The sequence below is a fragment of the Hibiscus syriacus genome, unplaced genomic scaffold (assembly GCF_006381635.1).
Source record: "Hibiscus syriacus cultivar Baekdansim isolate YM2019G1 unplaced genomic scaffold, ASM638163v2 tig00111330_pilon, whole genome shotgun sequence".
In the NCBI taxonomy this organism is placed as follows: Eukaryota; Viridiplantae; Streptophyta; class Magnoliopsida; order Malvales; family Malvaceae; genus Hibiscus; species Hibiscus syriacus.
Window position 1 is genome coordinate 2,075,833 of NW_024063059.1, and position 15,100 is coordinate 2,090,932.

Genomic DNA, 15,100 nt, shown 5'->3' on the forward strand with positions numbered 1-15,100 from the left:
TATCAATTAACTCTTTCAATCATTATACATTCAATGCTTGATACCTATAGTGCCCATTCAATAATCCCAAAATCTTACTATAATTTTTGTGGATTACTCACCCATTACTAATACGGAAATTCACCTTCTTATTATGAACTTTTGATAATTTCACATATATTTCCTATACGAAAACTAATACACTTAGTATGAAGTTCTTAGTTTGTACACATAGTGCCCATACGGAAATTCATACACTTAGTATGAATTTCTTAGTTTTGCACACAAAGTGCTCATACCGAAATTCATACACTTAGTATGGATTTCTTAAGTTTTTGCATGCTTAGTGTCATTTGATAATCATCATATTAATAAATCACACAACTATGACTTCCATAACATATATGTACATAATTAAATGCACTCACCTGGATTGTCTCACTATTATATCCAAAATGCAAAGTTGATCACTCCGGTACTTTGCCTTTGTTATTAGTTTTGCTTAACTCGAGAGCTTGATTTCGATCTACTCAAGCATCTAATAACTACACATATAATATCAATTGTTAGTATATTTCCTAATAATTATACTCAAACGTTATTCAAGAGTACATATTATTAACCTTTTATAACAATATCAGTCTATTTTTAACATTTCTGGCTCACAAATATTGATACTCCCATCATGGTATCGATACTACTATGCTATGGTATCGATACTCTATTACGGTACCGATACCATTTTTGCATTTTGTGATCAATGGTATCGATACCATCCTCATGGTATCATTACTCCCCTCTTGGTATCGATATCACTTGAATAGGTATCGATACTACTCAACAAATTCTATTGATTTCAAGCCTATAGTATCGGTATTGTTCTATCAGTACCGATACTCATGCCCAGAATTTCCAGTTTTTAACTCGATTAACACCTAAATGGGGTTAAATTTCGTTATAATTACCCCATACAATGCTGTTAAACTCTTTTTTACCTATTCATACTAACTTTCCTTTATTTAGTTTCTTAAATCAACTAAAATCTTCCAAGAACATTCAATTAAAAGAAACACACCACTTTTTCTAATATGTTTTTAAACTCATCCAATGCTTCTAGTCTCTTATTTACTTCATTGACAAGTCAAATCTACTAGTAAACATCAATAAACACTCCTATCATAACATATCTTTTTAAAACCGATTTCTTTAAATCCCTTATAAAACATCCATCACTTAATTTTAATCTTCTTCAATCCTTCCTTAAGCTCACATAACACCTAATGTTACTAAAGAAACCCATAATTGAAAGAAAGAACTAGCTAAGGGAAGTTTACCTTATGCTAGAAAGGAGAGCAATGCTAACGTGAAGAAGAAGAATAGTAGGAAATGTTTTACTTTCCTTTTTCCTCCTATTTACAATCCCTAATATATATTTTAAATATATTTTTCCCTTTTAAAAGACCACTTTGCCCTCTTAACTCAAATATTGATACAATTTGGTACAAAACACTATTCCAAATCATTTTCTCATATTTTACCATTTATTCAAATAAATATTCAAATTTCAAATCTTTTTAATATAGTCCTTGGCCTGATATTTGGGGTATTACAATTCTCCCCCTTAAGAAAATTTGTCCTCGAATTTAAAGACTTTATGTGTTTACCACAATACTTCAACCAGAGAAATCATTTTGTTACGCGATTTCTGGCTTTCTCTAATCCATATATGTATTGATTCTTTTTCATAAATTTATTCTAATAGAATCTCTATATCCCCATAACCCATTTTCCATTCATGGATCAAGATCAATTGAAACAACTTAGAAAATACTTGATGTTCAACTTTTCCTCTAATAGTGCGTCAAATATATAAAGTCTCCCACAATACTACGAACATCCGTCGAACCTAACCTCTAAAAGTCCTTAATTTCTTCATTTTCTACTTATAACATTCTTATTCAGAAATTTTTCGTCTTTCCTTTGTAATATAATCAATGATCACCTCATACACCTTTAGAGGTTCTAAACATCTTTTCTGTCTCATGTTCACTCTCTTCAATTCTACAAGTAATTAAGGCTCGGGTGATTAGCATCACTATAGTACCACTCATAATACCGATAACGACGTCAAATCTTTTAAGGCAACTCGACTACTGCCGACTCTAAATCATACATAGATAATTCCTCTTGATTCATTTGATATTAAATCATATAAACATGTTCAATACTTTAATAACCAACAACCTTGAATTCCACCTCTCGATCTGGAGGTAACCCAAGATATTGATCTAAAAAGGCATCTCTAATTTCCCAGTTTTGTGAAATTATCAGACAATCCTACTTTTCTTATTTGAGTATCTATCACATTAACCGGACATCACATTAACCAGACATCTTTTTCTTCACAATCATTATCAATATCACTTTAAGCAATGATCTTAACTTATCAATTAGTAATTCCATCAGATTCACCAAGAACATAGTCCTTGAAATCTTTATTAAATGCTTACTACTTTTCCACTCACACTTGTACCATGACCCATTAAGGTTTACGGCTATCGTTTTACTCAAGATTGGTTCTACAAGAATTCCTCTAGCTCTAGCCAACCTTGTACTAATGTATGAGTGTATAGATCAAGGGTCAACTAATACAAATACAGGCTCATCAAAAGATGAAAAGTACCTGTTAAAATTTTCGGGTCATCCCGATCCTCATTGGTCGTAATATTATAGATTTTGGCGACTACCCGAGTCTCTTGTCACTGCAATGATTCATCTCGTCCCCTTGATCTTCCACTTCCTCTGTTTCTATTAGAGGTTGCCATATATCTTTTAGATTGCACTAAATTGTCCCCAGATTTCTTTGGACAATTACGAGCAAAGTGACCAATCTCGCCACATTGGAAGCAAGCTCCACTAAGAAGTTTGCATACTCCCCGATGCACTCTTCCACAGGTCTGACATACAATTCTTTCTCCAAATGCTCTACCCGACCTAGCAGCAACCAAGTAGGACTACTTTATTTTTGTTGAAATTACAGTAGAACCCTCTGTCTGTATCTCTCTAACTTGAGCCCTTGCCTCTCTTAACATAATGGGGAGTTGAATGAGTTCCAACCCTTTTCCTTATCTACAAACTATGTTCCGCTGCTAATGTCTCCAGGAAGAATTGTCAGGTCACTTGCTCCGGTGGTGCATACATCGTAGTATTTGACAACCACACTCGAGCTGATCCTCTAAGTAAAGATACAGCTCCACCTAACTTTTCTAGATCCGAACAGTGAAGATTTTCGAGCATTATTATAACATCATTTAACCATAAGTTGGCCTTCATATGACCTTAAACCTCTTCTCCTCGAAACTCTGGCGCTCCCAAGCCTTTTAGCTCCTTTGGGATCAACATTATCGGTACTGGAGGAGCAGAGGGAGGAGGAAGAGGTTGAAAATGGGTCAACATAGCATTGAGAGTTTGCATAAAAGCTCCATACTCTGGTACCGATATCTCTTGATGTACAGGTACATTAGCATTTTCATATGGAACCGATTGCTCACTATTAGCTTCGTAACTTTCATTATCAACCCCTTCTCTCATCTCTTGTTCCCCCGCTCTACACGAGTTTGAGGATTCTGACATCCATTAGAATATACATAGTAATAACATTACAGTCAGTAAAGAGTGTCATCAATTACACTCTAATGACGCCATATCAATAACCTTGACAATCTTAATGGCATGTAATTTCTTTTTCTTATTTAGATTGAACTTAGTTTCGGCCAAGAATCAACTAAACCTGTAGCTCTGATACCAATAAATGTAGCAACCATCTCCCGTATACTTTTTCGTACATGAGATACGAATGTCACATCACTTTTAAAATATTTTGTCATTTGAAAAACCGTAGAATTTTGGTTCAATTTTTAACAACCTCAAAATATGATATTCATATAAGAAAAATACTAAAACTATTAATTTAAATACATTACAACATATTTAATTTAGTTCCATTACATGCCAACTAAGTCTTCAAAAGGAATAAGATTGTCCTAACGTTACTGACGGGTCAACCTTAATTGATGATCGCTACTGCTACGATTACACTCCTTATGCAACTAATCTTTGTCTTTACCTACGCGTGAAATCAACACACGTTAAGTAATTACTTAGTGAGACATAATACTGCAAAGATATCAAACTTTATACATAAATATCTTATGAATATTAATTTACAATTTAAATTGCAAACTCCATAAAGACCAGATAAGCTCTTCTCAGCTACACCATAATTCTTTCAATAAGTCATCTAAATTATTCTTAGTAGGCCCAGCCTATCAATCCTTATATATATATATATATATATATATATATATATATCCCCAATTATTATTTATTTGCAGGGTGTATGTTAAATTAGAACGTACTATACATGTATTACACCAAAGTACCAATTGATCATGTATCTTTTATAATCATTGTGGGCAGTATCTTAACTACTGTTAACACACCATTTTGTATCTTCATTTGGCCATCCTTTCATACCCATTATGTACTGTTTAAAATTTTCCTTTATGACATTCATCTATCCCAATTATGCATTGATGTACATTTTATATCTATATGACATCCTTTCATACCACTTATGCACCGTTTATAACCAAATGCATTATAATTTCTTTAATCTTTTACCCAAAGGCATTTAATTTTTCATCTAACTTGCATGATTGACACTCTTCTGCCAAATGCACAGCAATGCCATGTATATTTTACTCAACGGTCTTTAACCGTTCATCTAACTGGCATAATTGACACCTTTCTGTCAAATGCACCACTAGGCCATTTATATTTTACTCAACAGTTTTTAACCGCTCATCTAACTGGCATAATTGACACCTTCTGTCAAATGCACAATTAGGTCTCAAAAGCACTTAGTCTTTCATTTAACTGGCATAATTGACACCTTTCTGTCAAATGCACAGTTGGGCCTCTCAAAGGTACTTAGCCTTTCATCTAACTGTCATAATTGATACCTTCTGTCAAATGCATAGTTAGGCCTCAAAGGCACTTAGTCTTTCATCTAACTGGCATAATTGACACCTATCTGTCAAATGCATAGTTAGGCCTTAAAGGCACTTAGCCTTTCATCTAACTGGCATAATTAACACCTTTCTGTCAAATGCACAGTTAGGCCTCAAATGCACTTAGTCTTTCATTTAACTGGCATAATTGACAGCTTTCTGTCAAATACACAGTTAGGCCTCAAAGGCACTTAGCCTTTCATCTAACTGGCATAATTGACACCATTCTGTCAAATGCATAGTTAGGCCTCAAAGACACTTAGCCTTTCCTCTAACTTACATAATTGACACCTTTCTGTTAAATGCACAGTTAGGTCATTTAATCTTTTATTTTAGACCAGTTTCTACTATAATAATTATTCATAATATCAATTAACTCTTTCAATCATTATACATTTTATGGTTGATACCTATAGTGCCCATGCAATAATCCCAAAATCTTACTATAATTTACATGGATTACTCACCCATTACTAATACGAAAATTCACCTTCTTTTTATGAACTTTTGATAATTTCACATATATTTCCTATACGGAAATTAATACACTTAGTATGGAGTTCTTAGTTTGCACACATAGTGCCTATACGAAAATTCATACACTTAGTATGAATTTCTTAATTTCGCACACAAAGTGCCAATACCGAAATTCATACACTTAATATGGATTTCTTAAGTTTTTGCACGCTTAGTGTCATTTGGTAATCACCATACTTACATTAATAAATCATACAACTATAACTAACATAACATATATGTACATAATTAAATCCACTCACCTGGATTGTCTCGCTATTATATCCAAAATGCAAAGTTGATCACTCTGGTACTTTGCCTTTGTCTTTAGTTTTGCTTGACTCGGGAGCTTGATTTCAATCTACTCAAGCATCCAATAACGACAAGTACAATATCAATTGTTAGTATATTTCCTAACAATTATACTCAAACGTTATTCAAGAGTACATATTATTAACCTTTTATAACAATATCAACCTATTTTTAACATTTCTGGCTCACAAGTATCGATACCCCCATCATGGTATCGATACTACTATGCTATGGTATCGATACTATATTACGGTACCGATACCATTTTTGCATTCTTTGATCAATGGTATCGATATCATCTTCATGGTATCGATACTCCCCTCTTGGTATCGATACCAGTTGAATAGGTATCGATACTACTCAACAAATTCTATTGATTTCAAGCCACAATATTATTTGATGCTCTAAAATCACTAAATTAAGAAATGAAAAGGCTAATGAATGCCAAAAAAAACACCAGATGCCTAAAAATATATATTTATCTAAAATCACACATGAAATTCTCACAATTCTACAAACCTGGAAATTATGGTTATATCAATTGCAAATTACAACAGAAGAAGCTTATCAAAGACAAAAAAAATGTGAACAGTTGATGCACGACAACAATTTAGAGCGACAAATACCTCAGATTGCGAACGATGCTAGGCTCCTGTTAATCATCTTCGTATTCTAATGCGGAGAAGATAATCCTAACAAATACATATAAAAACTCTCAGGTTAGCAGGCACATGATTAGAGGGAGCAACTTTGTGTATTTGTATTAATAAATCTTACCAGAATAACAGAAAAAATAGGAGAATAACAAGGTACGCGAGTTTATAATAGCGTTGGTTCTTCTCCCTTTTAATCAAGTTAAATATCTCTGTGACATCAACCAAGTGTTGTTTCAATGTGTAACTGATTACAAGAAAGCATGTACAATTACAACAACACATTATAAACATCAACAACAATTTACATATTTTTTTCTCCGATAAGTAGATTCATATGTTTTGACGATCTATCCATGATCGATGCAATAAAATGCAACTTGATTTGTAGCAAACAAATAGCTATAACCTTGCAACAACAAAAAAAGAGCCAATACTGCTAGAGAGGAAATAAAGCTAATTTTAATTGTAATGCCCTGTCAAAGGAGGTTCATATTCCGGCAAATTGAATGCATATGACAAAAGGTCCATTGCTACCTATATTAAGTTATTAGGTATCTCATGATGCATGTCTTTGCATAAGTTAATAAGAAAAGAATCTTTTGATCATTCACATTATCAAACAAGCTATTGGAACTAAACTGTGAATTTACAAAGGAATTAAATCCTATTGGATATAGGGAGCCGAAGTTGTGCAATTTGAAATAAACTTTGAACTAAAACTAGTGAATATCATTTGAATGTCTACATTAATGATAAACAAGTAGAATGAGAGGATGAGAGAATAACTTACAGTCTCACATTGTAGTACATAAAAGTGACATAACCCAGTGCCCTGTTAATAGATAGAATAAACATAAAAATCCTTGCAGGAAGAATTCCGGCAAGACGACTTTGTTTATCCGCGATGAAGAGTCGCAGGGATTGATGTAATCAAACTCTAAATCAGCCAAGCATGTGAGCTGCAGCAAAATTACCAAGCTGTTAAATTTCGTCCTCCGTTCTCATATACCCAAAAAGATCTATAGATGAACATAGATTCCTTTTTACAACAAATTGCAGTGGGATGACTATTTACAAAAAAATATCAACACCAAATTAGTCCCACACAATTTTTACAACAAATTTAACAGCCCCAGATAAATGCATTATGCATTCCAAAAAATGTTCTTCTCTTCTTTGCTCAACAGAAAGCACAAAAATTTGCATTTATTAAGTGATTTTCATGAAAATAAACAACTAAATAATCATCACCGACCAAGCAGAACAGCAATTCATACTATAAAATTCAAAAAAAAAAGTCGTATTGCGTAAAAATACAGGCAGACCCAGAAAAAAAACAAAGATTGTTGGGTTTAGGAAGGAATTTACCTGATAAATGAGGAAAACAACAAGGGCAATGAGGATGAAGAAAGAAACAAGCCATATGAAAATATCCCCCATGCCTCCCTTTCTCTCTCCCCCTGATTATATCTTCCCTTGTTTTCTCCCTTGGATGATAAACGGATGAAAGATAAGACGATAAGTAAAGTTGATGTCTTGTTGGTCTGAGAATCAACACTTGAAAGCTTAAAGTAAAGTAGCTCATTCAAATTTTCTCATCCTCGACCCACCATGGATGGATAGTTGCCCAAGAATGGCATTCCTTGAAAGTTAGGTTTTATAACCTGAAAGTACGAAAACTCAATGCTAAACATCAAAATGTATGAATATTGTATTTTTATATTTAGGCTTACATTAGAAAGATTAACCAATTAGATTGGTCAATTTCGTTTTATATTCGTACATTTTTATTCACCAAATACATGGTTTTTTGAATCGGATCGGTTAGTGAATTGACTGTGTTACCGATTCATTGGTTCAATCGGTCGAATCGATCAAACCGATCGTAAGAATCGGACGACGTCATAATTATTTAAAAAATTAAATAAAAATATCAAAAATATTTAATAAAAATCAAAAAAATTTAGGCTGAACCGGTTCACGGTCCGGTCTAGTTCAAGCGGTTCAAAGCCGGTTCCTTACGGTTCACTAGAATCGATTGAACCGGGATAGAATGGACCGGACAAGACAACAATTTCCAGTTGAACCGACCGATCCGATCCGATTTTTAAAACACTTACCAAATATAAAAAAGTTAAGTTGAATGAATAATACAAATAACTTACTTTAATAATTAAAAAAAATCATTATTATTTTTAAAGGTCGCGAATTCAAATATTAATTATTATAATCATGATTTGACGTTTAGTGTTAAATAATATAAATTTATATTAAATTAAAATTCGAAGAGAAAATGAAAGGAGAGAAGCACAACGACAAACAAGACTCCAACAACAGGAATAAGAAATAAAGATACAAGGAAAATGATTTGAAATGAAATGAATTCCTTTTAGAACATTAAAGGTTAAAATATGAAAGTGATACCAAAACTAGAACTTTTAAATTTGCGTGTATTTTACTCTCCAATCACCTGTTCGTGGGGATTGTTTCTGGAAAGGTTGACTAATATACGGTTAATATATAATGTTATCAGATGTATTAAAAGATATTTGATAAATTCGGTTTAGCGTTATCAGAAATATCGAGTAATAATAATGCAATAGGTGAAAATCATGAAGAAATATTAAAAAATTTGGCAACCGATAAACTTAGTTTGTCGGTTTGTGTCAATACTTTATAAAAATATATTGATCCCTAATAATATAATAGGTAAAAAATGACAAAATCAGTCTATAAAATGACAAAACAGGTAAAGCGCTACCAGATATATTAAAGTGTCGATATTTTATAAAAATATATTGATCCATAACAAAAAAACAGGTAAAAAATAACAAAATCCGTCTATAAATGACCAAACATGTAAAGCGCTACCGGATATATTGAAAGTGTCGATACTTTATAAAAATATATCGATCCATAACAATATGACAGGTAAAAAAATGACAAAACCGGTCTATAAATGACAAAACATGTAAAGCGCTACCAGATATATTGAAAGTGTCGATACTTTATAAAAATGTATAGATCCATAACAATATATCATGTAAAAAAATGACAAAATAAATGAAAAAACAGGTAAAGCGCTACCAGATATATTGAAAGTGTCAATACTTTATAAAAATGTATCGATCCATAACAATATAACAGGTAAAAAATGACAAAACCGGTCTATAAATGACAAAACAGGTAAAGCGCTACCAGATATGTTGATAGTGTCGATACTTTATTATAAGTATCGACACTTTTGGAATTTAAAAGAGAAGAAGTTATAGAGCTAATAAAGTGTCGATACTTTATAAAAATGTATCGATCCATAACAATATAACAGGTAAAAATATGACAAAATCGGTCTCGAAATGACAAAACTGGTAAATAACTATCGGATATGTTGAAAGTGTCGATACTTTAATATAAGTATCGACACTTTTGGAATTTAAAAGAAAATAAGTTATAGCGTCAATAAAGTGTCGATATTTTATAAAAATTTATTAATCCATAACAATATAACTGGTAAAAATATGACAAAATCGGTCTCGAAATAACAAAACCGGTAGTAAAAAAGTGTGCTTGTGTGGTCATTTTTATTTCAGAATTTTCATTTTTTAATACAAAAAGTTGGATATTTTAAGCAAAACCCAGTAAGAAAAAAACAAAAACTTTGCAGTAACAAAAGAATAACATTGAGAAACCCACCATGTTATCAGTTTCTCAAAGAACAAAAACCCAGAAACATACATCTCTCAACGCAAATTTATGATATACTCTTATTATATCGATAGGATAAAGTTAGGTCAGTTTTAGTTTTATTTTTTTTGTTAGGATTTTGTGTCATTGAAACTGTTAATTGAAGAACTCAAACTGGTGCACGCATAAGTGTCGATTCAAAAAACATCGAAATCGATAATTATTATGTAACAGGTAAATTTACAATGAAACCGGTAAAAATATACTGGTTAATTAGCAAATAGGTTTATATTATGTATCGACACTCTTTAAATATGTGTCGATACTTTTTTCCCAAAATGAAAGCACAACGAGGTGCACGCATAAAGTGTCGATATATTTAAAATTGTATCAATCCCAAAAACATCAAAATCGATAATTATAATATAATAGGTAAATTTGTAATGTTACCGGTTTAAATATACATGTTTAGTTAGAAAATAGGTCAATATAACCGCTACCTATTACATTATAGAAGCGCTACCTAATATATTATTGTACTTGATAATATTTCCGGTTAAATGATATAACATAACCTGTCTAAATTTTAACTTGTCACTTATTTAACAGGTCACACTATTTTTTAACCGTTTTTTAATCGCCGCACTCCTGAAGTTCCCCTGTTCGTGACAACCAGTATCAGGTGGTAAATGTTTTTGTACGTAGAACCCTCGTATCAACTAGTGTTGCTGCTTCAGGTTACCTCAAGCCATCGACAACTCCTCTCCCCCCTCCCCCAACGCTGACCTTGACGACACATTTTAGCGCGTCATTTCAATACTCTACCTCCACTTTATCGTATTCCCTTTCTTTGTTTCTCCATTACCCTGTGTCCCTACTTATTTCTTTGAAATTTCTTCTGTTAGAGCCGCATAGAAAGTTGTCTGAAAGTCAAAATTCAACTAGTACTAGTAGATTTTTTCGAATAAATGCTAGAATCCATAAAATGATGTCGTTTTAATAATCTAGGGGGACAAGAAGTGGAAGAAAACGATGATAAAATCAATGAAAAAGACAAGAATTAGAATCTTTCGGTAAATCGGAATAGAGTTGCCAAATTTTCCTTTTTTTTTCATTTTAACTATCTCTGCAATGGTTGTCAGGATCACGGATTGAAATAGCTTTCACGGTCACGTTTTCAGTTGCGTCATGTTTATCGTAATTACGGACATAACGGATGTTATTGCAATCATTGTGGGTGTCACGATCGTTAATTATTTTAAATTTCGTACAATTTACCCTAAAACATAATAATTATATTTATATTTATAAGAAATCATTTTTAATAATTGTTTAATGTTTTTGAAGTGAAAATGACATATATATATATATATATATATATATATATATATATATATAATCTAACTAAATAGAAGACTTTAAAAAACCGGTAATAGGATAAAATAATTAATTAATTATAACATTGTGAATACACTATTATTAAAATGACTGAAATTAGGATTAAATTAAGTAAAAATAAAAATTTATATTCTAAACTAATGATTAAATTATAAATTCTAAAAAGTAGTAGGGATGACATAGTAATATATTCCTTTTAAAAATTAAAAATGGGAAATAGGAATGTGAGTGGATTATGTTTTAAGCCAAAAAAACCCCTAAAATATTTTAATCCTAAACTCCCCCAAACAACCCCACCCAACCGTTCTCTCCTTCCTCCCTGTTTCTTCATGCTTTATTCTCCAATAGCTAAAAACCTAAAAAAACATGAACTGTTCAAGCCTAAAAGAGAGACTCAAGTTAAACAAAAGTTTTCCTTCTCTGATTCCAGTTATTTCCATTCCGACAAAGATTTATTTCTCCGATTCCAATGATTTCCACTCCAGCAATACCCACAAAACAAGTAAAGTGTTTCAATCTTCCTTTTTTTACTTTTCTATTTTCTTTTTCTTTTTGAATCTTAACATGCATGTATCAAAAACAGAGATTCGAAAAGAAAGGAAAAAATGAGTCTTGGTAACGATGAATACAAAAAAAAATATTTCTTAAGTTTTTTCTGCGATAACGGTGGAATAACACTAATGTCATATATTTCTTTCTTTTTTCGAATCACCCTGTTTTTTGTTGTTTTGAATCCCCCTTCTATCTTTTTTTCTCTTTCGAACCCGTTTTGATGGACTAATTTGGTGTAACGAAAAATAACAAGAATAACATGTCGTTAACGCCGCGATCAGTCGTTACCTGTTAAGTTGCAGCCACTATCGGCGGTTATTAGTGTGATTCTGTGTTCACAACACAATTTTGGACAATATTGGTTTCTGATAGGGAAGCGGTGGTTGGTTAATGAATGTTGCTCTTGTTGAAGAATCAAACCTAGAAAGCTTTAGACTCGATGAAGGACAAAGGGGGATGAATAGGGGAAGGCGGTGGCAGTAACTAGGGTCTTTTAGAATTTTTTTAAGTGTTGAAAATAAGGTAAGAAACAAGATTAGAATAAGATAAACTAAAGATAAAGAAATTGAAAATAAAGTAAGATAACCAAGAAATCAAAAGATCTCCCTTATGAAGGTGAACGGTAAAGATGATTGATGGTGTGGATGGATATGCGGAAAATCGATGGATAATATCCTATCGAGCCCTCCTAGTCGCAATGAAAAGGAAAACACGATAATATGGCTCTAATCAACCCTCCTAGTCGCGATGAAAAGGCAAATTGGAGTGTGAAGTTAATCTCCCTCACAAGAACTTAAAAGAACTCTAGGAGAAGAAGCTTCGAAGGCATAAGGCAAGCAACACTTGCAAAAATGAACTCTCGTTGTATTATTAATCAAAGAAATCTTGTCTTACAAAGTTGAATGAAGCCTCTTTTATATAGGGGCTGAGTTCTAAAGGTCCTAAATAACTAATGAATAAAATAATAATAAACTAAACATGTCTTAACTCTAATTCCTTATAAAATAATAAAAAATAATGTTTTAACTCATCCTTAATTCCTAATAAAATAATAAATCTAATCCTAAAAGATAATGCATCATCCTATATTAAATTATCTTACAAATAATCAATATAAATATTGAAAATTCTTAATATTTACAAAATCACGTAGTAATCTCGAATAGGAATTTCTGCATGCGTTGTCTTCACTAAAATGAAAGTATCTTGAGTTCCCGATATTAGATTGATAAGAGACAGACGGTTGTAACTCCAGAAGACATATTGACCAAATAAGAACATTATCCCATTCAAAAAGTCGTCGCAAGTCTGCTACTGTTCTGGTCTTCTTTTCCAAGGCTTGGACGAGTGGATCAGTTGGAAGAGTTTTTACTTCTTCCTTTGGTGTGAGCCTTGTGATGCATGTATCATCCTCCATTTCTTCAAAAAGATTCAACCTCGAATCTGAAACATTAAAGGGAGCAAAATTAGAATAGTTTAATAATTCATCACATTATACTTACTGAATCGATATCCTTTGAATCTTCGAGACTTTTTTCTTCTAATAGGTTCAAGTAGAAACATTAGTCCAAAGAATCATGTATTATAGACCCTGGTGCATGTATCAGTTTCGGTCGGTGGTGCGACCGTGAAATATCGGTCCGCTATTTAAAACCCTGGCTGGGACAAATACTATTGGAAATAAAGTGAATTTCATTGATATATTTAATATTTATATTAAATTCATATTCTTTTTACTATTGCAAATTAAAAGATATTCTTAATTTGAATATTAGTAGGATAATTACTCTTTGAATAAGTAAAATTAAAAAGGTATTTATTATCTATTTAACTTTGATTATTAAAGATAATTATATACTTTTGAATATTTCAAATTAAAATAATATCTATTTAAATTTGGATAGTAAATTGTGTATATCTTTTGAATATTTCAAATTAAAAGATATTATTATCTGATTAAATTTGAATATTAAAAGATATATTATTAGAGTGAATTTCTCTTAGAAATTTCCCATAAATACTATGATAATGTGCTAGGTTAAACACATGTTTAAGAAATCATAAAAGTTTTTCTCCATTAGTTTTCCAGTGATAGATAAAGGCAAGGATAAGGATAGTTCATGATCTTTTCAGTTGTGCTACTGTAGTTAATCATCTAGTTGTTGTATCATGGGAGATAGACGATCAAAAAATTTCGAGCACCAAAGGAGTGACCAAAAATTTTCTTAAGGAAACTATGTAGCGACAAGCCCCAACTATTTTCGATAAAAAAATCAAACAAAAGAGTATTTTTTCTCATTTTTTATTTTACTTTTTTTAAGAAGTTTAACTTCTTTATTTTATTTTCTCAGGTTCGATTTCGTCTTTGATTGTTATTTTACGTAACAATCTTAAGATAGAGTAAACTTGTTCCTTATCATTCTTTTTTATAAATGATACATGATTATTATTATCATTATTATTTTTCTATACCATTCTCGGATTAACGCAATTTTTTAGCAATCTCAATATAGATTTATTATTATTTTCTGAGATGATATAGAATTCATTTGAGTTCAATCCTTGGCGTGTTCAAGAAAAGTGTCAAAACTTTCGGCAATATAAATATTGGACGAAAATCAAAAGGAATTTACACCAATGATAAGTTTCCTTCAATTTTGAATTTATGAATTTTAATTTTTTTTTTTTGTGGAATAATTTTGAGTTTAATTTTTAATGTGAGAAATGATTCCACTAATTTATGTGTAAAGATTCAAATTATTGAATTGAAAAACCTTTTTAAGATCTTTGTGGTTGCACACTTTGTGGGGCATAACTTGAATCTTGATGGTTTAAGGTTTTTATTAACAACGATGAAGTCAATATGGTAGATGAAATTTGAATATTTCCCTTTAATCAAAAACGATTTGGAACTCTTTCTTCTTCCTTTCT